Here is a 26,161-nt window from a genome sequence, read left to right as displayed (position 1 = left end):
TGTTGTCTGCAGCAGGGGAAGCGGGACAGAGCTCTCCTTTGTTTTTGCGTAGTTTTTTAGCTAGCTGAGGCAGAGAAGTTCCCCTGACTGTGGCATTTCGTTTTCTTGGAACTAATAGGCCTGCTCTGGACTGAAAACCCAGAAAACCACCAGGAGCTCACACCTGTGGCCCACCAGGGCCCAGGATGTGGCATTTACCAGCACCAGAGGGACTGATAAGAGACTGAGCCAGCCATGCTATACCCCATGACAAGGACTTGCTGAAGTTGCCATCTCTTCAGAACAGTGAGAGGTTTTATTTTTTAAGATTATTCTTTTTTTATACTTGTGAATATTTTGCTTGTTAAATAAAAAACTTCGCATGTTAACAAGAAAGGTTTTTTTCCACTTTCCTTCAAGGAAATTTTTCCTGAACCAGCTGGGGGAGGGGCTGCTTGAATCTGCTTTCTAGAGGGACCATTTGGAAGTTTCCTCCCAAATTTCCCCATAACCAGGACAAAATTAAATCAGAAATTATGACAGCAAATATATTGCCTAACTGAACAACAAACTGCCAGAGTGATTTAAATTAAGTAAAAGAAGTACTGCCCCCAATCTGGTAAGATGATGGAGTACTGACTAAGTATTTAGAAAAGTGCTTAGGAGTATTTTCCTAAGTTTCAAGAGCAATTCCTTTCCTCAAATGGAAAAAAAAAAAAAAAATTGCTTCTTTGTAAGTTTAATGACAAACTGATTGGAAGTTAAAGAGAAAGGACTGATTTTTTTTCCCCTTCTATTCTATGAGGGAAAAAATAAATGTTATGTATATGGGATGAGTGAGAGGTATTATATGCTGATTGTAGGAAATTAATCAACCTGTGAAACACAGATAATACTTTGTCTTGCCGAGTAAAACTAAGGCAGAATTAATAAAATATTTTTTACACTTGAACACAATTAAGAGTTTTACTTAAGTAATGAAAACCATCAAAAAAGGCATTTTATGCGTTTAATTTGTATTTACTTTGATTCAAATTTAGTTGCTGGAATTTTTAAGTGAATTAAACTTTGCCAACATTTCTCAGCATATTAAAAATAATAAATTAGAAAATGGAATAAATATTTGTGGGGTAATGCAACTACCTAAATGTGAATTGGCAAGATATATATTTCTGGGTAACAAGTAGGAATGTACTAACCTAAACCTTCGGTAGGACAATCATTAAGACATACGAGGATAGGAGTTTTTCTTGCCCAACTTAGACTTTTAAAGTTAACAGAGAGTAACCAGCCTTTCTGAAAGTCTCTTCTCTTTCAGAAATTCTCCATGCTCACCCTAAGTGAAGGGGTTGGATTTATACAAGTTACTCTTAAATGTGTAAGGCACTTGAGAAGATTCCTACCTGCATTTAGTTATTGATATTGGGGGGTGTGAGGCTCATAGATTTAAAGAGCATTGAAAGTCATAGGCAAGTCTAATTCCCTGATGAAAATCGAGAGCAGCCATGCAGTTCCTTTTGAATTTGCCCTTCTAGTTCTCAAAAAGTAATTTTCAGAGCTCTTTCATCCTCTTGTGGTGGGATAATAAAATGGACTCATGACTTCTCTTTTTCTCCTTCTTATCATATACAGTTTGGCTCACCCTCAAATGATGCTTGTGGACTGGGTTTTCTTTCAGGTTTTGGTGTCTTTTTTAAAGTGTTATCTACAGTAATAAGGAAAAATCTTATTGGCACAGCAACTGAAAGGATCTGTTCTTATCATTCCTCAATGTAACCAGTTGTTTGATTAATCAAAGCCACAGAAAAACAAGACTTTCCTCCTCTGTTGAACTGTCATGACACCTTTGCCAAAATTTGACTGTAATTTGACCCAAGCTGGAGTTAACATATTTTGTGTAGAGGAGAAAAAGCAGACACTAGCAAGAGTTAATTCCAGAAACATATAGCTCCTATAATAAGTCATGCTAACACATATAGCACATTTGCACACTTGAGTGGACACTTTCTGGTAGTTGACAGAATCTAACACCCTTTTTTCTTTGTCTGATTCATTGCTATTAGACTGGTTAGTTCATGTGTCTTTGTGCACATCCATAAATCCTCAGGTTTTTTTTGCTCCTTCTAGGAAAATTCTTGTTTATTTGCTATAATTTTAAGTTAGTATTATCATTAGCACCATTTGTAAAAAAAAAAAAAAAAAAACCAACCAAAACAACCCAAAAAACCAAACCTATCTAATGAAACAAAGAGAAGTAGTTTTCATTGCTATTTAGTCATAGTTAAAAGAGTAGAATTTTTAAAAAAATATGACTGAGGGTCTTCCTTCAAAGGATAGATTTCTATGACCTTTTCTTTTATTACTACTTGAATGTGGTTGAGTAGCCTCATTGAAACTATTTTAAATATTCAAGTTAACTCTGGTACAAGATCAGTTCTCTAGCCAAACTCTTCTGTGTCCATCTGTTCAGTACAAGGGGTGACTCTCTTTGACTAAAGCCTAAGATTTCTCAAAATTAGATGCCAGAAATGTGGATAAAGGCTAGGAAGATTCCTTCAACTGAAATCGAAATGTATATTATTAGTGTGAAATGGCGACTAGAAACATAATGAGAAAAGTTTTATGAAAATTATATAGACTTTTAGACAGAAAAGCATTCCTCCTTTGCCCCCTTTTTTACACTGGCCTGTAAAATTTAACAGAAAATAAGATAATCCAGTGTGTAAACTAGTGTTTCTACTGATTTGTATGAAATGATTCTACAAAGAAGTTTTTTTTTTTAATTTCACATACACTTTTCCTGTTATTTATGGAGCAGCAAACAAAATAATCATGTTAACTACTATGAATGGCAAATACGCTTTCATAATCAAGGACTTGTTTCTAAACTCTCAGTGGAAATTGACTTTATAGGTGAATGCAACCTCTTCCTAAGAATGCTTATAAATGTTTGCAATTCAGCTTAAAATTCTTGTGGGTTTTTTCCCCATCATTTTTTTAAACAATAAAAAATAGCCGTTGATATTGAAAGGAAAATGTTAACATCATTTGCCATTAGTCAGAAGTGTAACTTCATTAAAGCAGAAGGCCATATAATCCCTACAGGAGCTCTCTGCAGGAAGTACTTTATTCTTACTTAGCATATCTGTGAATTCTATCAGCATTAGTGTCTTTCACAATGTTTGTTTCTCCTGAATATTTATGAAGGACTGTCCAGTGACCTGCTTAGAATCTCCAGGCTTGCTCTGCCTTAACAATCTCTCAAGTAGAATGCAATCAGAAGACTCATTCTCCCTCAACAGTGATCAATATGGCAGAGGCCAAGGAAATGTCTGCAGAAAAGAGATTTCTATCAATGAAATGGAAGAAAGAAAACAAAATATAGGATTGACTATAACTCACAAAAGAAGTCCTAATACCTAAGTCATGATAGTCTCTCCTTTGTTCATTGTATAATCACATCACTACATTATAATGTTCACCACAAAAAAACTCTCCACAGAAAAAAAGATGTAGTTCTTTTAATAACAAATTAAGAGAGCTTTTGAGATCAGAGAAACAGTGTTTCTTCTTGACTTAGATACATAATAATTAATAATTAAAAAGTTTGGACTAATTCATTAGGACCAGAAGGTTTGAGGGTTTTTTGCTGTTTTTGGCATATTTAATTTTAATATTATTGCAACTCTTTGTTAAACATAAGTACTCAGTCACTATTAAGCTATGGGTTTTGTTATCCTCCTGAAAATTATGTCCCAATTTCCCAAATACATGCATGTTGCAAGCAGTGTTTGAGAATGTTGATGTAACACTAAGCTACACGTAACACTCTTGATATAACACTGTCATCTCATTGACTTTGTAACCTCCCACCCCCAGTAGATGAATTCCCTTGTAATTATTAGCATCTAAAACATTATCAGTTTTTCTTGTTTTAATTCCTCTGGAAGATTGTACACCTACGTTTGGTTGCACATTTTTATAGCTGTTGTTTGCGTTTACTGTCATGCCGAAGAGCTATCCCCAGCATTATATACAGATACTCCCTAGATATGTTCACATTAACCAACGCATTTTTTCATTTTCACAGAATCACAGAGTAAGAAAGGTTGGAAGGGACCAACCTCTCTGCTCAGGCATGGTCATCCTAGAGCACCTTTCACAGGATTGCATCCAGATAGTTCTTGAATACCTCCAGTGAGGGAGACTTCACAACTTCTCTGGGCAATCTGTTCCAGTGTGTGGTCACTCGCACAATAAAGTTCTTCTTTATGTTCAGGTGAACTTCCTGTGCATCAGTTTCTGTCCATTGCCTCTTGTCCTATTTGTTGACACCACTGAGAAGAGCCTGGGTCCATCCTCTTGATCCCCTCCATTTAGATACTTACAGACAATGAGGTCAATGAGGTGCCCGCTCACTTGTCTCTTCTGAAGTCTGTACAGGACCAGCTTTATCATCCTTCCTTCTAAGAGAGTTTCTACAGACCCTTGATCAACTTTGTAGCTCTCCACTGGACCCACTTCAGGAGCTCCATGTCTTGTCCTGAGGAGTCCAGAACTAGACACAGCACTCCAGACATGGCCTCACCAGGGTTGAGTAGGGGGCAGGATCACCTCCCTTGACCTGCTGGCAATGCTCTTCCTAATGCACCCCAGGATACCTTTGGTCTCCTTGACCCCCAGGTCACTCTGCTGACTCATGGACAGCTTGTTGTCCACCAGGACTGCCAGCTCCTTCTCCGCAGAGCTGCTTCCCAGCAGGTCAGCCCCCAGCCTATGTTGCCGCATGGGGTTACTCTTCCCCAGGTACAGGACCCTGCATTTCCCTTTGCTGAATTTTAGAGAGTTCCTCTCTGCCCATCTTTCCAGTCTGTCAGGATCCCTCTGAAGGGCTGTGCAGCTCTCTGGGCCATTCCTGCCAGCTTTGTGTCACCAGTGAACTTGCTGAGGGGGCATCTGTTCCTTCATTCAAGTCACTGATGTGTAAGTCAAACAATGCTGGGCCAAGTATTGAACCTTGGCGGACACCACTGGTGACAGGCCTCCAATTGGTCTCTGTGTCACCAAGAACAACCCTCTGGGATCTGCTGTTCAGCCGGCTCTCAATCCACCTCACTGTCCACTTATCCAGTGCACACTTCCTGACTTTGCCTATGAGGATTTCATGAGAGACAGAGTTGAAAGCCTTGCTGAAATCAAGGTAAACAATATTCACTGTTCTTCTCTCATCCATCCAGGTAGTTTTTTCATCATAGAAGGCAATCAGGTTGGTCAAGCATGATTTATCTTTAGTGAATCCATGCTGACTATCCTAATATCCTTCCTGTCCTCCATGCTGATAGAGATGGCCTCCAGAGTGAGGCTTCTCATCACCTTTCCAGGGATTGTGGTAAGGCTGAGGTAGTTCTCATCTCACACTTTTTGAAGACCAGGGTGAAATTTGCTTTCTTTCAGTCCTCAGGCACCTCCCCTGATCACCATGACCTTTAAAAGATGATCATGAGAAGTCTCGTTATGATGTCTGATCTCTCAGCATTCATGGATGCATCCCATCAGGGTCCATTCTGCAAATAAACTCTTAGGAAAATAGAACTAAATCTTCCAGGAAATACTTTGTCCTGTGTAGCGGCTAACTACACCTTGGCCCACAGACTACAACTTCTGGAAACTAAAAGTGACTGCTGAAAATTTTTTATGGTACATATCTAATGTTAACTGTACGAACAGGAAACATAAACCAATTTTAGGATATCATAGGGTAAAGATACATTTAACAAGAAAAATCAGGAGAAGGGCAATTTTATTGAAAACAAATATATTATTTTAGGTTTCCCGGAAGACAGTAACAATCAAGTAGAAGTAAACTGCTTCTTGTTTATAATCCCGCCCCATTTTGACTTCAATTTACTCCACATTACTTTTGTTTTCTAATTCTATGTTGGCGGATGAAATTCTTTTTTAAAGTGAAAAATAGATGTGGTTAGAGAGTGAATATTGTTATGTATTATATAAATTATTATGAAAAACCTTTCAGTTCAAGAAAAAATTTGAAAAACCATCACATTAAGTTATAAAATCATAAGGCTAAAACAATAGGGGTTTTTTACTTAAAGCAGGGGAGTACTATTAGATTTCAAAACAAATATACATGGGTATGTGCAGGTTAAAAAAGAAAAAGGAAAATTATCAAATGCATGAGGGTGAGAAGTTTGCCTGAGAACTCTGGATAACACTGAAAGCTTCAAGTGAGAGACTGTTGAGATTAAAGTGCTTTTCTCTATTTGACTATTCAGAAACACTCAAGTTTGTTATTCTTTGTAAATACAGACTGTTTTGACAGAAATAACTTGGCTTTATCTTGTTATTCTCTTGAGTATATTGGTTATTTTTCCTTACACATTTGAACAAAAGTGCTTGTTTTCTGAAAATGGAGCCTGCACAGAACATCCTATGATGACATATTCTGTGAATATTAAAGTTGATATAAATTTTGAGTTGATATAAATTATCAAAATAAACAAGTTCTGATTTACTTAGAACAAAAACGATCATATACTAATTCAAGAAAATAAAATAAAAAACCCCCAGACTCTTCATAACTACATGTGATAAGACCTTTGTTTTCTGTAACACCTAAGAGACTTAACTCTTAGTTTCAAAATTGACTCAAGTTCTGGTCAGTCCTACTGCTCCACCCAAAAAGTTTGTATAACTGAGGGAAGCTCTGGTATTCTTTCTATCTCATTCAGGTCACAGGTGTCTGTTGTTTTCCATTTTGACAGCTCTTGCTATCCACAATCTCACTCAGTTCAGCTCAGTTTCTAGATCACCTACAAGGCGAAGAACGTGAAAGAAAGACAAAGTTTTTTTACCATCATCCTGAAATTATGAAGACTTACAGTATCTTGGAAACACTACCTAATATGACTTTGAGATTGAGAATTACATATGAATGTATAATATATATATATACATTATATATATTATATGGCTAGGAATATGAAGATTGCTCTTTCCTTCTATAAGTAGGAATCTAAATAGAAAGACTACTTTCAAAACCAGACCAGAAAGTCCAGTCACTATAATCAAATCCTATAATACAGGACATTCCCTATGGGAGGCTCGTAAAATGTTTTGAGAATTGATCCAGCTGTTTAATTTTCCTTCAGTTTTGAGCAGTATGCTTAATACAAGCCATCCTGACAAAATGCTGCAATGCTGGTTGAGTATTGACACACAAGGAAGTCTGATGTGCAGAAGATGGTCAACATTACTTCCTACAGTAGCTCTTTTTCCTTTTGTTTCCTTTTTCTTTTTCTTTTGAATTTGCTATCTAGGTATTGGCAGCTTTCCTACTGTTTGGCTTGTAAAGGCTGACGAGAACAGCCCAAGGTTTATATGGCTGCACTTCATATAAATCCTGCAGACTTTAGGTGATACTACAGCCAACCAGTCATGCACACAGAAGTCATAATGCTCTTTACCTCTTGGAGAAGCAGCATACTGATTGAAACACAATTATTCAAGTTTATGAGGAAGGGTAATATCACATGGTCAAGTAAATCCCAAACATTGATAATACTTAAAATTTCTGTAATTTTAGGACTACTATATTTTCTTGTTGCAAATACTGATGAGGAGAGTGTTTTAAATTGCACCTTTCCCCCGAACTGGGACTTGCCACTTCAGACATTTTACATCAGAAATACACTCCTATTTCACAATTTCTCATCTGTTGTGTACTAAGGCATGAAGTGTTCCACTTAATACCACAGCTTACACAAATAAATGTGTTTGATTTTGATGAATCCTGAGCTTGCTTTTTAATGAATACTATTGAGACAGCTCATTAAAAACTAGGCTTTATTTTTTTTTCTTCACTTTGGTCACATTACTATCGAGAACAAAGTCAGATTGCTCTGCAAGAAAGAAAAGATTATATAATGACTCGGATTTCACCTCTGCTTATTAAAACAACATCAGAGCCATGTGCTGCATTTTGTAAGAGAAGAATTGATGCAGTCATGACAGTCGATGGTGTTTAACATTTATTGTCACAAGTTTCACTAGATGCTTTTCTGTTAGCAGGGGGAGCTTCAGGCAATCTGGTTCTGTGAGCAAAGCAGGGTTGGCATTACCAGTATCAAAGGCAAACCACCAGGTTTGGGATCAGGAGAAGCGGTATAGCCATGGACATGGTGCTTGACCTAAAGTCACAAACCTTGCAGAGTACAAGTGATGAGGCTACGTGGAGCTCTGCACCAGTGTGGCTGTACTAGTTCCACTAAGAAATGTTCTTAAAGCTTGCCTGAATAGTTTTGCTGCATTACATCCTTTGTGTGACCTGAATTCCCATTTTTTTTAACAGAGGGTTTGATGAACAAAGTTCATCATTTTTTTGTCCTCTTTTGTAATGCAAATATAATCTGAAATTTCTAAATATTTGTTAAAAGTCTTTATTGTCTGGCTCTATTAATTATTTATCTTTCAGAGTCTGTCTTTAGTAGGGTTCAATGGAGAAGGTCCAGGAGGTAGGAACATAATTCCTTCCATTTAGCGTGTAGCTGACACAGAGACTTTGAGCGGCTTATTTGAAAGCGGTGATAAAAGTGGAAAAAAAAGCTGCAAATTTTCTCTTAGTTTCTATATCACAGAGTTTCTGAAGCAAAATAAAAAAAAAAAAAATCTGTGATCAATGTATCAATAAAGCTATTCCTAAAATTGACAGCTTCTGATTACTCTCTTTTCTGGGCATATTTTATCCATAAATAAATGTGAATTATGTCACTTCAAGACCTTGTTTCTCATGAGTGTCACAAATTAGGAAACATGGTAAATGGAAAGACCAAGAGATATGTGCATGTACCTTGATGGAAATAATCTCAAGGTCGCAAGCCTGAAGATTATTTTGTTGTGGTCAGATGTCAGTTTTAGAGTAAAACTTTGAGGCTTTTTTTCCTCCTTTATGAAAACCACAGTAATAAATTAAAAAATTCAAAATTATTTAGATTTTAGCTGTTCCACTTTTGCTGCTGCTAATTCTGATAGCTAGTGTGGAACAGAGCACTGAAATATATTGAGAGCTTATTTACTTAATTCAAAACCAGGTAATATTCCACCAGAAGGGTGAGTGGAAAAAACCCATCTTTTTATATAAACTAAGCATACTCATCAAAGAAAGAAAGAAGAAATCCCACAATGTCATGTCAATACAGCTGTAAAATTATTGATTGATAATTAGTTGTATTTTTCAAGTCTAAATATATATGTGAAAATTTGTATACATTGTTTTATCAAAGTTGGACATTCTATTTTCTTTGAAAGGTTGAATACAGTGATGACTGCTGAGTTACTTATCTTGGTTTTCAGTATGTGACATGAGAAGAACCACAGAAGACTGAAACATGAAGTGGTGCTGTTAGCTCAGTTTTGATTTGACACTACTGAAAAAAATAATTTCTTCAGTGGACCATTCTTTCACAGACATTGCTGTAAGTATAAAGCTTATGTTGGTCTGATTATATATCTTGTATCACTAACAACGTCTAAGGAATTTCATCCCCAAACACTTAAGAATTGAAGGCTATACTCAGCTGATGGATGTTTTTAAGACTATAGATCTATATAACCTATACAGATAGGTATTGAACTACCCAGCCCAGTTCATGGAGAATTATAAAAGCGCCTGGAGTGTAGGACAAGAAGGAGAGAACACAACTTCAGCTAGACTGTGGCTCAGCTCCAAACATTTAATAAGCAAGTAGATTTTTGAGAAAACTAAATACTAACAGTTGATAAAAAATTGAACCTGCTTTTAAAATTTCTGCTTTCAGGCAGAAATAGAAATGGATGTGCTAGATGCTGCTGACAGTAATTTTCTCACATTATTATGTTCGGGCAAAGATAATTTAAGGAAGATTTCACAAGAACAACAACTTCTGTGTGGTCTACTAAAAAGTTTAGCCTATGATTTTGTAAATTATAAATGTAAACAATGTTTATTTTACATTTTCAGTACAATGGTATATGTTAATTTCTGTCAATATTTCTATTAAGTACTTTCATGAAAATAAAAGTTTTTCCTGCTTGTTTTCTATCCTAGGAAAGGACTGTGTTTATCCTGTTGATAGGATTTGTTTTCTTTTTCACAACAGGTGCAGCTAATGATGGCTAGGTTGTTACTTCCAAAGTAAAACATAAGAAAAAAAGTTTTGAGATGAAAACTGCAAATTTTTTAGTGGACAAGTGAATCCACACGTGAGGTTTATCACTGAATTCCCCTTTATGGAGAGATTCACTACTCTCACAAGATTTCCTCTGCAATATGCTATTTTATTGTTCCGGTGGGAAGCAACCTGACACAGTATTATGGGCCACAGGAAGGCAGGATATCTTAAGCAGGTCAGTCACAGAGGACTTTGAATTGCTTTTTATAGTTAGTTAAGAACAAGTGAATGGTGACCTACATAGCTGAGAGAATTCTGGTGTTTGTTTGAAGTAATTGGAGCTTTTCAGGATATATGTCTCAGCTGCTAGAGGGAAGCTAAAATAATTAAGTCTAAATCTTGTGTCTAGATCTGTGTCCAAAAGCACAGACTACAGTAATCTCCTAAGAATGTAAGGGGTAGATACTTGGTGTTTGACTGTTTTTATTACAATGTTTGATACAACTCCTCACAGAAATAAGGAAACCGAAAAGACCACAAGATAGTAAACCAACTTAAAAATGCCCTCAGCTGTGAGGATTATTATGGAGAAGATAAATCTCTTTCAAATGGTATTCCTACTTGCATCTATGGCTACCTGGTTATCCTGTTGATTTTAGTGATGGGAATCACCACAAAGCTGCAGTAGATATCTGAAATAAAGGAACATGGAGTTTGTGTTTCACCTCTGGATATCCCACATCTTTTACTATGTGTCTTGTGATAAGTAACGTGAAGGTCATGTGATTCTTGTGGGACAGTAAAAAACAGCAGACCATACTTTATTGTATTTAATATAAATAGAGAAAAATATAAAATTTTTAATATTTTTTAGAGTCAACTGGAAGAGTCAAATAAAAATTTGGGGTGCAAATACATAACGTGATGGAATATTGCACAGGAATATGACTGCACTTATCCCTTGCTCACAGACCAAAGCAGTCACCTATTGAAGATTGTGTAGGTCTCTGTTTCTTTAGTTGTGCCTGCATATCTAATGATTCAAGATTTTGTTAATTTGATTGTAATTTTTTTGTTACTCTTTTATTACATATTAGAAATGGGAGACAGATACACTGTTGCCCAATACTTTCCAAGAGATCAATATTATAGAACGTGAGTGATTCAAAGTATTAATAATTACTTTTATGATGAGTTTTAAAGAAAAATAAAGATAGGATAATTAGTTACAGATTCATAAAATATTTAATTTTAAAGGAAAATATTTTGGAAACCTTACCAATGGTAAATTCATACAAATGGTAAATTATTCCAATTCATTCCAAATTTGAATGTTTCTTAAGTCCTGAGAACTGATTTGAACATATTTCTTTGAAGTTTTTGATAATTTTTTACATTGACAGGTATTTTGGTAATCTTTAAGATACCTGTCTTTTAATGGGCTACAAAGAAGTATGACAAAATGGGTATAATATCAACAAATACTTGAAAATATCCAATACAATGAAATAATATGGATTATTTTTATTGAGATTAAAAACTGTTACATTAATATTCTTTATTAGCTTTTTTGTCCAGTAAAAAGTTGCATTCAATAAAATCTACATATGACTTATTATTTTTATTCTTATAATTTTAATTGAAAGAGAAAAGAAAAATAAGACAGGTCACTGTTAATTCAGGCCTTGAATGGTGGCTATTGTAGGTGTCTGGTTTTTGAGGATTACAGAGCTGTTTGGAACAGTCATAATAAGTGACCCTGACATTATCTCCATGCTATTGATTTTCACATGGGACCATAGGTTTTGTGAGAAAACTGAACAATGTATAAGCATGCCCAGGAGTTTCCTATTGTATAACTTTTTCTTGAAAAAATCTTCCCAAGTATTTGCAGTCAGTCTTTCATGCTGCTTGAATCTGTAGATCAGGTGTCTTGGACTCATATTTTGGCAAGAGATTTACAGTTGTCAAAACTTGTTCTTGAAAACTTTGTGGGCGTGGGTTTTGTTCTGTTCTCTATTGTTTTGTTCTGGTTTGGTGTGGTTGGTCTGAGATTTTTTTTCTCCCTCATTAAAATCTGGCTTTTGAATTGATTTTAGCAAAGGACTTGCCTCACTCATGTGGACTTCAAGACTGAGTAAAAAGGTTCATATAAGGAGCAATAGCTTTGAACAACCATAGATATTTCCAATTTATTAATGTAAGGTAAAGTGGCTGAAATTCACTCACTGGGAATACATTTCTATTTTAAAGACAAACAAAAAAAACCCAAACTAACAAACTCCCCAAAAATCAAGAACTTTTAAAATTTAAAACAGATATGCTTATCTTACAGTTTAAAAATAATAAAAGATTTGACATTCTATTAATTTTCTATTATTTCTTTAAATTTATGCTATTCAGTAATCTATCCTACACATATTGCTAACATTTATGTGGACATAACATTGATTCACATAATTTACCCAATGTGTAGAAAATTAATTTTGGGAGGAGAAGAAGGAAGAAAATGGAAGTCAATATCCATTTCTACTCATGGATTCAGCCAGCTGTGCCATTTGAATTGTATTTTGGATCTAAGCGGGCCATTCCATGGTACTCATGAAATTTCTATGGCTCAGCCACTTTCAAAAGTCTCTTTAGTGCTGAAAGGAGTCCTTAAGCTTTACAATCCTGTTAAAGCCTTCATTTTCCACTCAGATTAACCTTTATACTTTGAATCATTGGGGTATTCATCCTTGCTTGAAAGAAAACCGAGGAAGCTATGGGAAGTAAGAGACAGGAGTTCATCGTTTTGAGGTTTGGATTTTTGTTTTAATGTGGGGGAAAAAAAACCCTCTCTTTCTGAGCCCTACAAATAAAAATGCCTCATTCTAAGGAAGAGACATAAACTATCAAATGTAATGAAATGTTTTTGTTAAATAATAAGCAACAGAAGCATAAAGAAATAAATATTTTTCATAGAGGTAAAATATATACAACTATAAAATCATAAATATACTGGAGAATTATAATATGAATTTGTAAATTGTATGCAAATAGCTTGAAACCAGATCTACAAAGACATAAATAAAGCAACAAGACTGAAAGGTTTATATGTTGGCTTGTTTATAGAGTTGCACAAACATTTTTCTTTTTTAATTGGCAATTAATTTTCGGCAGCCATCTAGGTACTTTCATGTCAAATTACTTTCCCTATACTAAACAAGATTAGGCATCCAAGCAGCAAAGCACTTATGTGAAAAGTGAGAAACTGACTGTCAAGTAGATACTTTCCACATATAACCAATTAAAATGTTTCCTTTGTGATAAATGGATGTTGTAATTCCACATCTTGTATTTCCACTTTGGTCTGCACACCTGCCTAACTTCATGGTTGTAATGTCTGAAGATAGATAAAGGCAATACTGAGTTCTCTTACTGTTCCTCTTCCTCTTTAACTCCAGGACAAATGTGGTATACAAGCATCTGTTATTGAGGTCTGAGTCATAAATAATATATCCAACCAGTAATGCTGCCCATACATATTTTAGTTCAGATGAATACCCACAATACAATGGATGAATGTAAGCTTTTTAGCAGGTCATTGCTTTGATGATTTTTTTCTTTTGCATCACTTCAATTTTTTTTCAAGGTATCTCTACATTTAAATGTAGGGCTACTGACACATAAGGCATAAAGTAATGTATTATTGATACTCTTCAAATGAATGACATAAAAAGGAAAATATTGATTTTAAAAAGATGTATCATTTTTCTTATTTCACAGAAGACTGATGCAGGTTCATGTGGCTATCAATATTATTTGAATTAATGCATATTCCTTACTATTGATTGCTTTAACAATGATTGTCATAACTGATTTATGGGCACTTAGGCATGTTAAATTTTTAAAAAAGCAAATATCAGATTTGTATATATAGATGGATTGACTTGAATAAACAAGATTGCTAAATGTTAATGACACAGTGTTTGATGGAATTTACATTATAATACATTATGTTCAATACTTTGTTTTTTAAAGTGCTACTAAAAAACCTCAAAGTTTTCTTTAAGAAATTTTACCATAGGACAGTTTCTGTTACTCTCATTCATGGTATCCTATTCAACAAGTCATACCTTTGATTTCAGTGGTATTTACTTTGTATATACTTTATTATAGGTAAATACCTTATTATAAGTAAATACTTTATTATAAGAAAATAAAATAAAGAGAAAAGGCTAAATGTACCTTAAAAATCAAGGGTGACACCTATTCATCTGGAACCTAAAGAGAAAAAATGTGTGGGAGAGAGGGAACCCAAACTTTTCACATGAGGTGCCTGTCTTTAAAACAGAAGTAAACACAGGTCAGGAAGAATGACCAGAACACAGTGATGGAAGTGAGTGTAAAGAATTTACAGTACCTAGAAGCAAAATTCTCTCTTGCAGAGGAAACACCTTGAATTACAGAGAAAAATCCTGGACAGCACAGTACAGCGACTTGAACTACCCAGGTGCCCTGTTGTAGTGAATAAACTGTTTGGGGGACCATCTAGAAGGAGTATGAATTTGTTTTCCTGTGTGTATGTCTAAAGGACCAATATTGGCTGATGTTGGACTCAGAAGATTGTGCCAGAGAAAAAGTAAGGATTCATTTCACATTAAGTTCAGTATCTATAGGGTTGTTGCTAGTTTTCTAAGATGAATCAATTCACCCACACATAATAAATGGAGGTAAAACACCTGAAAGACAATGCATCTCAACTTTAAATGGGTTACAAAATAGGTGATACTTGTGAACCATTTTTTCTTTCCATTGATTGGAAAGGGAAGCCAAGATGATTACCTTAGCTTTACAAGACTATGTGGTAAATATTTCAAATTAGGTGAAATGAATTCCATTTATTTGGAGAGTCCTTATAAATGTCCCAGTAAGTAAAAATGCCTGGATTCTACTAGGATTCAAGGAAATTAAGAATTTCCAGGGTTTAAATTAGTAGCCAGGACAAGAGTCTGAAATATGTCCATCAAGGCCATTTCACTAGGATAGTTATCACATTTGCTTGACACCAGTTAACCAACATTTCTGTCAGAATAAATGCTGAACTAAGCAGAGGAGCATTTAAGGAATATTTTGTTCCATCCAAACCTTAACTGAGAGAATAACTTTCGAGTTTATCTTTAATCATGTCAGTATCTTTCTGACTTAGTTGTATCATGCTGTGTTTAGAGATAATATTGCACTTATATTGCTGTTTGTTTGGTTCATTTATTTGCTTTGGTTTTGGTTGTTTTGGATTTTTGAAGAGACATACATAAAAATTTGATCAAGAAAAGAACATTAGGGTTAGAGAAAGAGCATGGTGTAGCTTTTTAAGCATGCACTTTTTAAAAGGTAGTACCTCACCTCAAAATCTTGAGGGGAAACTATCCTGAATTCACATGTGATTTAACTGTAAAAATATTTATTGCAGTTACTAATACACAAAATGTCTAGACTGCATCTATATCAAAAACATTTGGATGGGTTTTTTTTTGTAGTCATCTTTTTAAATTGCAATTGCAGTATTTCTGATGTGTAGTAACTTCATATCTAGAGCTCAGTTGCATCCCACTCTTACCATTGTTGCAACAAAGCAGCTGATATCTGATAATCCTTGAGATGCTCTGAGTTCTGTCACTCTTTTATGACCCAGATTTGGATTAAATAGACCACAAAGAAACTTGCCTTTTTTTTTTTTTGTGTTCACAACTTCTTTACTACGTAATTGCATAGTAAGTGCAGTACAATTACAAGAAAATCAGGGGTATTAGCTCAGTTTAAAAAGTAGGACATTCTGCAGCTAATACTGTGAGAATCATGGCAATTGCACTACAAAAATTAAATATCATATAATTAAAAGTATGTACTGTAGGTTTTATTTAGTAGAACAGAGTCACAGAGACCATCACCTTAGTTTTTGAATTTTCACAGCATTTCATGTAATGATTAAGAAAATTTTATATTCTTTTATATACTCATACCGTACCTTTCCCACACAAGGGATAAATTAATCTTTGCAATGTATTCAAAGTGTACACCAGAAAAAAATATAATAGTCATTGGCAAAGCATGATTAGAAGATAGTTTTGAAAGCTGGTGGTGTGACTCAGAAAAGCAGTTTGTTTCCCAGTACACACAGACTTTTTCCTGTATCTTATCTCTTATTATGCTTTTGTGTCAACCTCTAGGCTAAGGAACATGAAAGCATCTCTTGCATCCCACGATCATATATTCACACCAGTTGTATCCTAAATTTATGTTAGGTGAGACATGGGTGTATTTCACTGTGTATTGTTGTTGCTACTCTTAGGAGTTTTCAACCAGCTTTCACAAAGAATAAATTTTGAGGAGACCTTGATTAGATAGCATCCATAGCTGGCTCTAAAACCTAGGAATCCTCAACAGTGTGAGGAATGGGATACTGGGTAAAAGAATAAGTCTAGATCTCATACAAGACCTTGAAACCACTATGGCTTATCTTATCTGACTGTGAAACAAGGAAAAAATTTTTTCACAACATGAAGACAGGAAGATGGCGGTATCAATACTAGCAGTATGTGCTCACTGGTTAGAAGTAAGCAAAGCTTACTTATTTGTACATGGTATTGCTCTAGTAGGGTCCTAAATGGCTACAGTAATAGAAAACAGGCAAGTCTCTGTGAGGCCTTCAGTATATCCCCTGAACGAATCTAATCCTTACATCTGAAAAATTCTTACCCTGTAAAGTCTCACACAAAAAATTAAAAATCCATTACTACAGCATTTCTATCATGATACAGAATATGCTGCAGTCTTAACTAGTTTAGACATCCTCTCTGGAGAACAATTTTTTCCCACAGGAAGTGCCATTTGAGGAGGATCACAAAGTCCCATTGAAAAAGTAGTTTCTCTATGGATAATGACTTACAAGAAAGAAGAGGTATGTTAGCCCTTCAAAAGTAAGTCTTCATGACTGATGAGTGAAATTTTGGGTGTTGTCTTTGTCCTTCTTCTTCACCCTCTTCTTCCTTCTTCTTCATGGGTTTAGGTGGTTTTCTGTAATTGGGTGAAAAAAGTCCGCATTGCAGGCCTTGGGTGGTCATTATTGGGTCAAAAGTATAAATGATATAGGTGTCACCTTGGTATTGGGCAATTCTCACTTCAAAGACCTTGGAAAGGGTTAGAAGCTCTCCATTTTACCTTGTTTTTCTAGCTTGCTGGATTGAGCTCATGGCTCGTGAGTCTGTAAATACTATAAATAGATAAGATACAATAAACATTCCAAGTCTGAACTCTATCCTTTGTTTCCTGTGTTATTCATCCTGACCTTGGCAGAGACAAAAACCGTTGCAAATGATTCTGAAATCACATCAGTACAAAGCAAGAAAATACTGTCTCTCTCTTCCTGATGTGACTTTATCAGCAAAGCCTTCATACCTTCATGTGCCAGAGCAGCTTGGAGAAAGAAAAGAGTTATAAGATTCATTAAACTATCATTATTTGCTAAGTCAGTGATGCTACCTACTATGGTCTTTACTCTGGTGATGATCTAAGCTACTGTGCTTGGCTTTGCAATGAAATTGGCCAAGATTATCTATTGGATCAACTACTACACTTCAGAGAAAAGGGAAATAACTAGTTTCTGAGGAGTGAAAATTTCTTAGATTATATGAATTTGTCTGTGAGGGTAATTTGAGACAGTTTAGTTAGCCCATTGGAAATCCTGGACATAATTGATGGAAATCTGGAGAGCAACATTCTGTTTTACCGACTGGAAATGCAAATCAAAAAGACGAAAAACAAATTTTCTGAAGTCCAGTTCAACAATGGTTCTGATAACAGCAACGTGTGTTATGCTTACGATATGAATCCATTCTGGTTACTAAAAAGTGTGTCATTTCTGAATTATAGATGGATTCAGGCACACAGACAACTGACCCCTTTTTAATCAGAAAAAAAAAAAAAGAAAAAAAAAAAAGTAAATCCATACAGACTTTATAGAATAAAGAGACATCAAAATTGTCTTGAATGATGACATTAATATTTTTCCATTGCTCTTGGAATTTTGCTTATTGCACCCAACATATCCTGTTTGTCTTTTTGTCAGTTACATTATGCTGATATGTCTTGATGATTTCTGTGGTTCTGATATCATTCTAAAGACAGTTTTCATTGTATAAACAGTGCATAAACACTGAGAGCAGTTATTTTTGTTTTGGGCTGGAGTCCATAGTTATTTTAAAACCTGCAAACATATTTCACTTTGCCAGTCCAACTGAATCTTTTTCAGACATCCTGTACCAAATAATGCATGACCTCCTCGTTTCACAACATAAGGATTTAACATATGTTGTTTACAGTTATATGTTACCTTCACCAGTATAACACTCAGGGGAGTGAGGGGTTTTGTAGTATATGTTTTAGAAACACTGAAATTTTCTGCAATTTCACCTTCTTAAGTAGCCTCTGACAAACCTGCCATGAGATTACAATAAGCAGAGGACTCTGGATAAAGCTCAATTTTATATTGCATTGCTTTCACTTGCAAAGGAATTCAAATAATAACTTCTAAATTAAACAGCTGTGGAGATGTTAAGGTATTCTCCATGGACTCTTTGCTGTCGTCTGCAAGCTGATGATTCTGGAATTTTCAGGTATTGTCCCCATGAGGTGCTTTTTGCACTGACCTGTACATCTTTTCTGTGTATGTCCCAGTTTCTTTGCACAGTGTTTGTCCTTGAACCAGCAAAAATTGGCACTGTGAGACTGTGTTTCATAATAAAAATATACAACCTGTAATGTTCCCTACACTGTACTTCCTGCTCTCCTCCTGGTGTATTTGTTGCCAAACAGATTTTCTGATACTGTTGTGACCCTTTGCCATCTTCAGTAGCGGTCCAAATTAAAACAGTAATATCAAATATATATTTTATGAAAGCAACCACAAATAGAAGATTATTTGTGTTTTCTTAATTTTGAAAGCAATGTATGACATGTCCCTTCAGACTTAAGAATTGTCCCTTAACTTTTCATTGAAATCACTTGTCTACTGCATATGCATTTCTTTAGTTCAGCAACAGCAAGTTATTAATGGCTGAGTTTTTGGTTTTGTTTTCATTAACCAGTCTGTAAACGTTCTACAATCTCTTCAAGTCTGCAGCTTCTGAATTAAGGTAAATTTGTAGAATTTCTGCAATTTCAGCAACAGTTTAGGGCTGTGTTTTTGTGAAGCAGCAGAAGATATGCAACAATTTCTAAGTTCAACTCCAGCTGCACTCCATAAAACTGCCACCTTTTTCTCATCACTAATATAATTATTGACAATATCTTGTTAAATTCTTTCTGTATAGGTGCTTCAGTCCTCTAACTGAACCTTCAAATGAAAATGCTTTCCCCAGGCAGATAGCTCAAGCTTCTTTTCCTGCTGTATTTGAGCTGCACTCCACCAGAGCTGCAGAGTGTGGTTTTAGCCCTACTTTTAATCTCCAAATAATTTGTCTTTTACTGTACATGTGGAATAGCATCTTGGGTTTGTCAGTAGTTAGTGTGTCTTGCTTACTTGTGGCAGAGAATCTCAAATAATGGCATGTATTACCTGTGTCGGAGTGCACACAATATGTGGCTATCTCAGGGTTGCAATCCTTACAGCTTGTGACAAGCAGATAACTCCATGGCTCTTGAAACACAGTTGGTTCTTTGAAAAGATGTTCATTTCACAGAAGGAGATTGTGTTATCCAAACTGAACACTGAAGCTGTGTACCAGGTAGTAGACATTAACAAATATCCAACACTCTCCTGCATCTAACTTACAGGGGATGTGCGCTAGAGTTTGCCTTTTTAATATTTACAGCCCAAAAGGTATTTTATTTGTAACTAGAATCCATTTTGAGGTTATCAGGATAAGCTATAAGGATGAAGCTCAACAGCAAAATAATAAACCGTGTTTTAGGTAGGCTTATATCTTAAAGGAAGAGATAAATATCCTAGTCATATATTTTGCACTTATTTATTAATACTGAGAGATTCTACATGAAGCATCACTCTTACTCAATTCTCAACCTTCTTCTGAGTGTGAAGGGATGTTTGGGTATACATAACAGTGTTAATTTTCAGGAGAAGACTGGTTTCGTGGAATTGCTGTATTATAAAGGAGGTGTTAGCCTGTCAGGTTCCTGAGAGAGGGGAGTTTGTGGATCATTGTTCAGACATTTAAGCCTTAAGTACTTAACAAATAGAAGAAAAAACTATGCTTTACCTCTCACTAAGTTGGCTTTTTAAGAGAAGCACTTAGCTGCACAAGAAAGAGATCTAAATGGATACTGCCGTCAAGCAGTTAGGCTATCACTCTATGTGCTACCACCAAAAGTATTTTGGTCTCCATATTTATACAAAGGAGGCTAAATAGGGAGAAAGCTTTTAATGGTAGTGAAGCCAAGCAATACTGGATCCCTGTCCCAGTATGCAGGCATTGACAAAGAGATTGGGAAAAGCACAGAAACTCTCAGTCTCTGCAGGCAACTCCTATCAAGTGAGAAGCAAAGGTATTTTCTCAAGGATGATCTCTTACTGCACTGAGATGCAAAGAACACCATGGAGCAAGGTATCCAGTAGCTGAGAGAATTAGCTGTGTTGGAGGTAGTCTATCAGGATTCAAAGAATGAGCAATCCCCTTATAAATGGAGGTGAAGTCCAGTGTCTACAATCCTCATGGTGGAACTTCCTACGGAGTGTGCCATAGCCATATGGCACTCCTTGGCAACTCTATGGCACTCATACATAACTCCTTGGCAATGATGTCTTGGAAAGAAGCAGAACAAAGAATGGGTCATTTGGTTACCGAACTCAGCTATATGAAGCAGGTATATCTTTCCTAATACAAGCCTGTGTCTTCCCCGTGGAAAAACTGTTCAAGAATCTCCAGCAATATAAATAAGTGTCTCATGCCCTACCAGCACAGAAACAGATCTTCTGCTACTGGGAGCAGGTGACACTGATGCCTTAAGTTTTAACTTTCTTATTTTCCAGATTCTGTACTGCATTAGTATATAACTCTGAACTTCATATAAAGTGTTAGTAAGTTCTCCTCACAGTGTAGTTAGACAAAACAATCCTTCTCCAGCCCAAGAACCAAGGACACTGTTGCAACTTCAGGTTTAAGATGTGTAAACAACAGTGAATAGAGGCGAATGATCTGGGAGGATGGGACTTCATAACCTGAAGCTGTAATTGGACAATTAACCCCAATATGTAAATGAACCAAAACTTATAAAAGTGTGAAAACGTGTGACCCATTGTCCGTCTTGGGTGTGTCCTCGGCCAGGCTCTTGTACTATCCAAGGTGTATCCTTTGAAGGCCTTTTAATAAATCACTACTTTATTCCTTTAACACTGTCTAGCCTCTGTTCTAGGCAGCCTCTCAAGGCATCACGCCCCCCCCCCCCCCCCCCATTCGAGATCATCTAGAATCTCTGTAATCATAGGGAGAAATGAGATCCTCCAGGTTTTAAAACAGGTAGGAAGATTGCCTCTCCATTGACTGCAGAGGGAGCCAGGAAAACCAGCTTAAGCAATACAATTAAATTTCAGATGTCTTAATTTATGTGAGATTAATCTCTTCCCATGAGTGAGAGATTTCTTAATGACTCTTTTTAAGTAGGGAAAAGCCTAATATCTTTCTATGCCAGAGATATTATTAGGCCAAATTAATATTCTTCAAGTTATTTTCATCTTACTATCTTGAATGTATTGTCAAAATCCAACCTGAACTTACAATATCACAATTGTAATACTATTGTAAGGACAAACACATAGTATTGAGGAACTTTTAATACATGAATAAAGTAAAAATTTCATATTATAAAGTTTATTCTCTTTCAAGAGAATTCTAGATATAAGATAGCTAATAATGAACTATGAAGCTTAATAGAAAACTATATCTATGTCAGCATTTTTATGAGTGGATTTATTCCCCTTTTTATCCCTTTAAGATATCTAATAGACATGTAAATCACGAAGCCCTTCTTTTTTCCTAATAAAAATCCACACAGAACTGGCAGATACGATACAGAGAACCTGTACCTTTCCAAAATGGCAGCTGAAATTGAGGTAGGACACTAGTGATCTCACATAGTGTTTGTGTTTAAGCAACTGAACCACGTTATTATGAACTACCACATGACTAAAATCATGGAAGAGCTAATGGAACTGTAAAGCATTTTCTGAACTTATTAAATGTGTTTTGTTTTTGCACAGTCAAGCTTAATTTTTTACTTTCCTTCTTTGATTGTGCAATTGCAATTTTTATATTGGCAATTAAAAGTCAAAACGCAAAAATATTTGGTTCATATGACAAGCAAAAATGAGCCTTTCATGGGTCAAAATTATCAGAGCACAGATTATCAAATACGGCCTGAATTTACAATCACTTTTTGCACAGAATTAATAAGGGTTCGTGGTAAAGGAACATCCACCCTTGAAATCACTGATGAAATATTTCTGTAAGGTAGTTGTGGAACATTTGCAAATGTAGTGTATTTATCTGATAAATACACTGCTGCGGAGTGCTTTTTCCCATAGATTGGACAGAACATCTCCTAATGAAGAATCCTGCCTTTGATGCAATAATTGTGCCACCTGAAGAGAAGAAAGAGAATGAGCTTTACCTTAGGAGACATGCAAATGGTATAAATTCTAGTCCTAATTGCTAATGAATCAATTTTCATTGCAAAATTCAGAACAGAATGTTTGCAGTACATCCTCTGAAGTTCTGTCATGTCATGTTTTAACTTATTTACTCAATTGTCCTGGGAAAATGATTTCATATGCTGACATCTACAGCACAATATGTAGCCACATGCTCTGTTAGTCAGGAGCTACTATTAAATCTTCTTATAAGCTCTTATACTGTATGTTGGAACACTAGTGCAGTCGACATGTTGCTTAATTGCTGTCTAAGTCCTAATAACCTCAAAGAGAATAAGAGCAGCTACTGGCAATTTAACAGCACTAACATCGCGAGATGAATCTAGGTAATGGATATAACATGTGAGGGACCAGTGGGCTAATTTACTTAAAACAAAATGTGATTAAATGATCTGAATACAAAATATCTTCAGCGGGTCAGGTACTTCTATACTGCGTGACAAACTGTTAGATGGATGCCCAAACCAGCTCTGGAAAGCTAGTATTTCTAAACTGTCAGTTCAGAAAACAAATGCATTATAGCCTGGAGCAAACCACTTTTTCTGAGGCAAAGGTGAGTCAGAAGTATTGCATTAGAAGTGCTGCTATGAAGCTCTGAGGAATGTGATCAAAATAAGTTCCAAGTAGAGAGACAGAGGAAATGGGAAGACCTGAAGTATGATTTGCCTGACATATTTAGATGTCTAACTTAGAAGAGGTGGATTGTACCCTAGAGTGCCTGCTTATTTCCTTGGTGTATAGGTGAACTATACATATATATATAGGGAAAAATCTGGCTTGATTCATTTGGATGCCACAACAGTTCAGAGATGTGACACAGTCTTAGAAGGGTCGGTTCCCTTCTGCTGTGGTAGCCATGGGCCAGATGGAATTAGAACATCTCAGTTGGTATTACTAGCCTCTGTTGTAAAAGCAAACTCAACAGCACGGTGTAAGTGTGAGAAAATGAGATTGTATGCATCCATATCTCAATCACTGAATGTGAATATCTATCTGAGGGTTCTATTTCCAAGCACTCATTACATTCCATTTCCTTGTAAGAGAAGAGATTTTGTTGTTTAAGAATCTTAGTGTAATTTTTTTCCTATATTAGTGTCAGGTGTTACTGCTGAATGTGTACTCATAGGCATTTGAGAGAGTTGGTAGAGATAAATACACAAAAATCCAGTGCCTTTTGCTGAGTTTTTCTTGACTCCTTCATCCTGCCGTGATTTAGTGTCTGAAACTGAACTCCAACAAAGTCTGAATTTAACACAGAGACAGGTCAATCCTGAAACTATATGAAAACTAATATGCCTTGTGGTAAATGTAGCACAAATCAGCAGGTGAAGAGAAGGCTGCATTCTAGCTAAACTTATTACTTCCCACTTGGGACATATCTTCTCCATTTTCTGCTAGATTTTACCTTGTACAATGTGTGTTTTTGAGTGGTTTGATGGTATCATTTTTCAGACTGGAACAATGCTAAGATTGAATTATAAGCCTTCTCAACTGAATAAAGTGCCCAGAGTTTAAGTGTGAAAAAACACACATTAAAAAAATGGCTCAACTCAGGCCTGGAATATGCAGAACTGAAAAAATCTTATCAACTCTTTGAAGAAGTCTGGATTGTCTCTTCATTAAGTTCTTGTTTCTAGGATTTTTTTTTTGCTGAAAAGCAGCTGTCTCATCCCTGTGTTAGCAATATTGCAAAGTGGTTCATGAGCTGATTTTGCCTCTGTTCTCTGTAAAATGTGAATTATACTTCCCTGCCAAGTGAGCGGAAACTGAAGATAAAGAGTAAATTTTGGTTTTTTTTTTTAAGGTGAAAACCACAGAAAATGCTTTAATGCAAAAAGAATTTACCTTTGAATACAAATACAGAGGCTCTTCACTTACTAGTAAATAATGAGGAAAACTTAAAAAAAAATAGAATATATAAAAAAAAAAATCACCATCGTTCTCTTGACCAAATGATTCCATTAGTGATCTTGCCATCTAGGAATGAAGTTTAATCATTATCTGTTTAGGTCAATCTTAATGTGGGCTGTATGTTCATAATGCAGTATTTCAACCTCCTTGTGTTTTAATTGCCATGTGAGACTGGCAATTCTCACGGTGTGAGAATACCATGCAGGATTTTAGCTTGAGATCTACTGTGTGTTGCCAACATTTCCTTAATTTAGTAAGGCTTATAAAAGTAAGACATAGTTAAGTTGGCATGATTTCTCTGCGACTACTATATTGTGGCTACATTTTATCACCTTACTTTCCTCTAGGTGCTTACACACTGACTGCTTTAATAAATGTTCTAGCAATTTACTAGCTATTGAATTTAAACTTGCTGTTCTGTAATTTCCTAGATTGATTCCTCTGCTGTTTTAGTGGAGGCTATCCAATATTTTAGGGAATCCATTTCCCAGAAAAGAAAATGTAACACTGAATGCTCTTTAGTATCACCTTTTTTTATCTCAGGTGTACTCTCATGATTCTCTAGTGTCAGTTTTAGAATATCTGTGCATGGTATGAACCTCTGCTGTAGTTCTTGGTCCTTGGTCCCTTGTCCTTCTGAGTTACATTTTAATCCAGAAGAATTCCATTGAAATGCCTTCAGTCTGTGTAAATTGCCTAAAAACCTGAGAAGAAAATAAAGCCTTAGGAGCTCTGGGTATGAAATTCCTACTTCATGTAACTGTATAAAGTGGGGTCACAAACTCTGAAATATGACAGCATTTGCCATTCTTTGTGATGAATGCTTTGTTTAATTTGCTTCCACACTGTATAGAATGTAAATAAATAATTAATAATAAATAAAAAATGAAAGAATATTTTTTGTATCAAAACTTTCTAATGGACAGAGTATTTCTTTATAATTAATATCAGAGATAAAAAGTTGTGGTTCAGTTGAATGCATCTATATTCCAAGTGACTACCTTTTTTTTACACCTCTACTCCAGGGAGAAGTGGCTTGTACCAGCTGCTGAGCAACAGAAGGTGATGAAAAGTTTAACACCAATAAAATACTTGTGTAAGGACATAACCTTATAGGAAAAAAAGAGAAAGAGGAAGAGGAAGAGGAAGAGGAAGAGGAAGAGAAAGAGAAAGAGAAAGAGAAAGAGAAAGAGAAAGAGAAAGAGAAAGAGAAAGAGAAAGAGAAAGAGAAAGAGAAAGAGAAAGAGAAAGAGAAAGAGAAAGAGAAAGAGAAAGAGAGAGAAAGAGAGAAAGAAAGAAAGAGGGAAAGAGAGAAAGAGAGAGAAAGAATAAGAGTAAGAAGGAGAGAAAGAGAGAAAGAGAGAGAGAGAGAAAAAGAGAAAGAAAAAGAAAGAAAGAG

General features: G+C 35.6%; 1 long non-coding RNA gene across 2 annotated transcripts; it reads left to right on the top strand.

Annotated features, from left to right (window-relative positions):
- On the top strand, positions 1-26,017 carry LOC136285983 (uncharacterized). Of its 2 annotated transcripts, none has more exons than XR_010719644.1 (3): positions 1-285; positions 9,349-9,470; positions 25,788-26,017. It is a non-coding gene; the product is annotated as an uncharacterized lncRNA (long non-coding RNA). The 2 variants fall into 2 exon arrangements; XR_010719643.1 differs by having other exon boundaries at positions 1-292.
- Positions 26,018-26,161: the final 144 nt, after the last annotated feature.

This window comes from Chamaea fasciata, unplaced genomic scaffold (assembly GCF_029207755.1).
Source record: "Chamaea fasciata isolate MVZ Bird 193981 ecotype frontalis unplaced genomic scaffold, bChaFas1.0.hap1 SCAF_2, whole genome shotgun sequence".
NCBI lineage: Eukaryota > Metazoa > Chordata > Aves > Passeriformes > Sylviidae > Chamaea > Chamaea fasciata.
The sequence above is the reverse complement of the archived record's forward strand: the minus strand, read 5'-3'. Positions and strand labels throughout refer to the sequence as shown.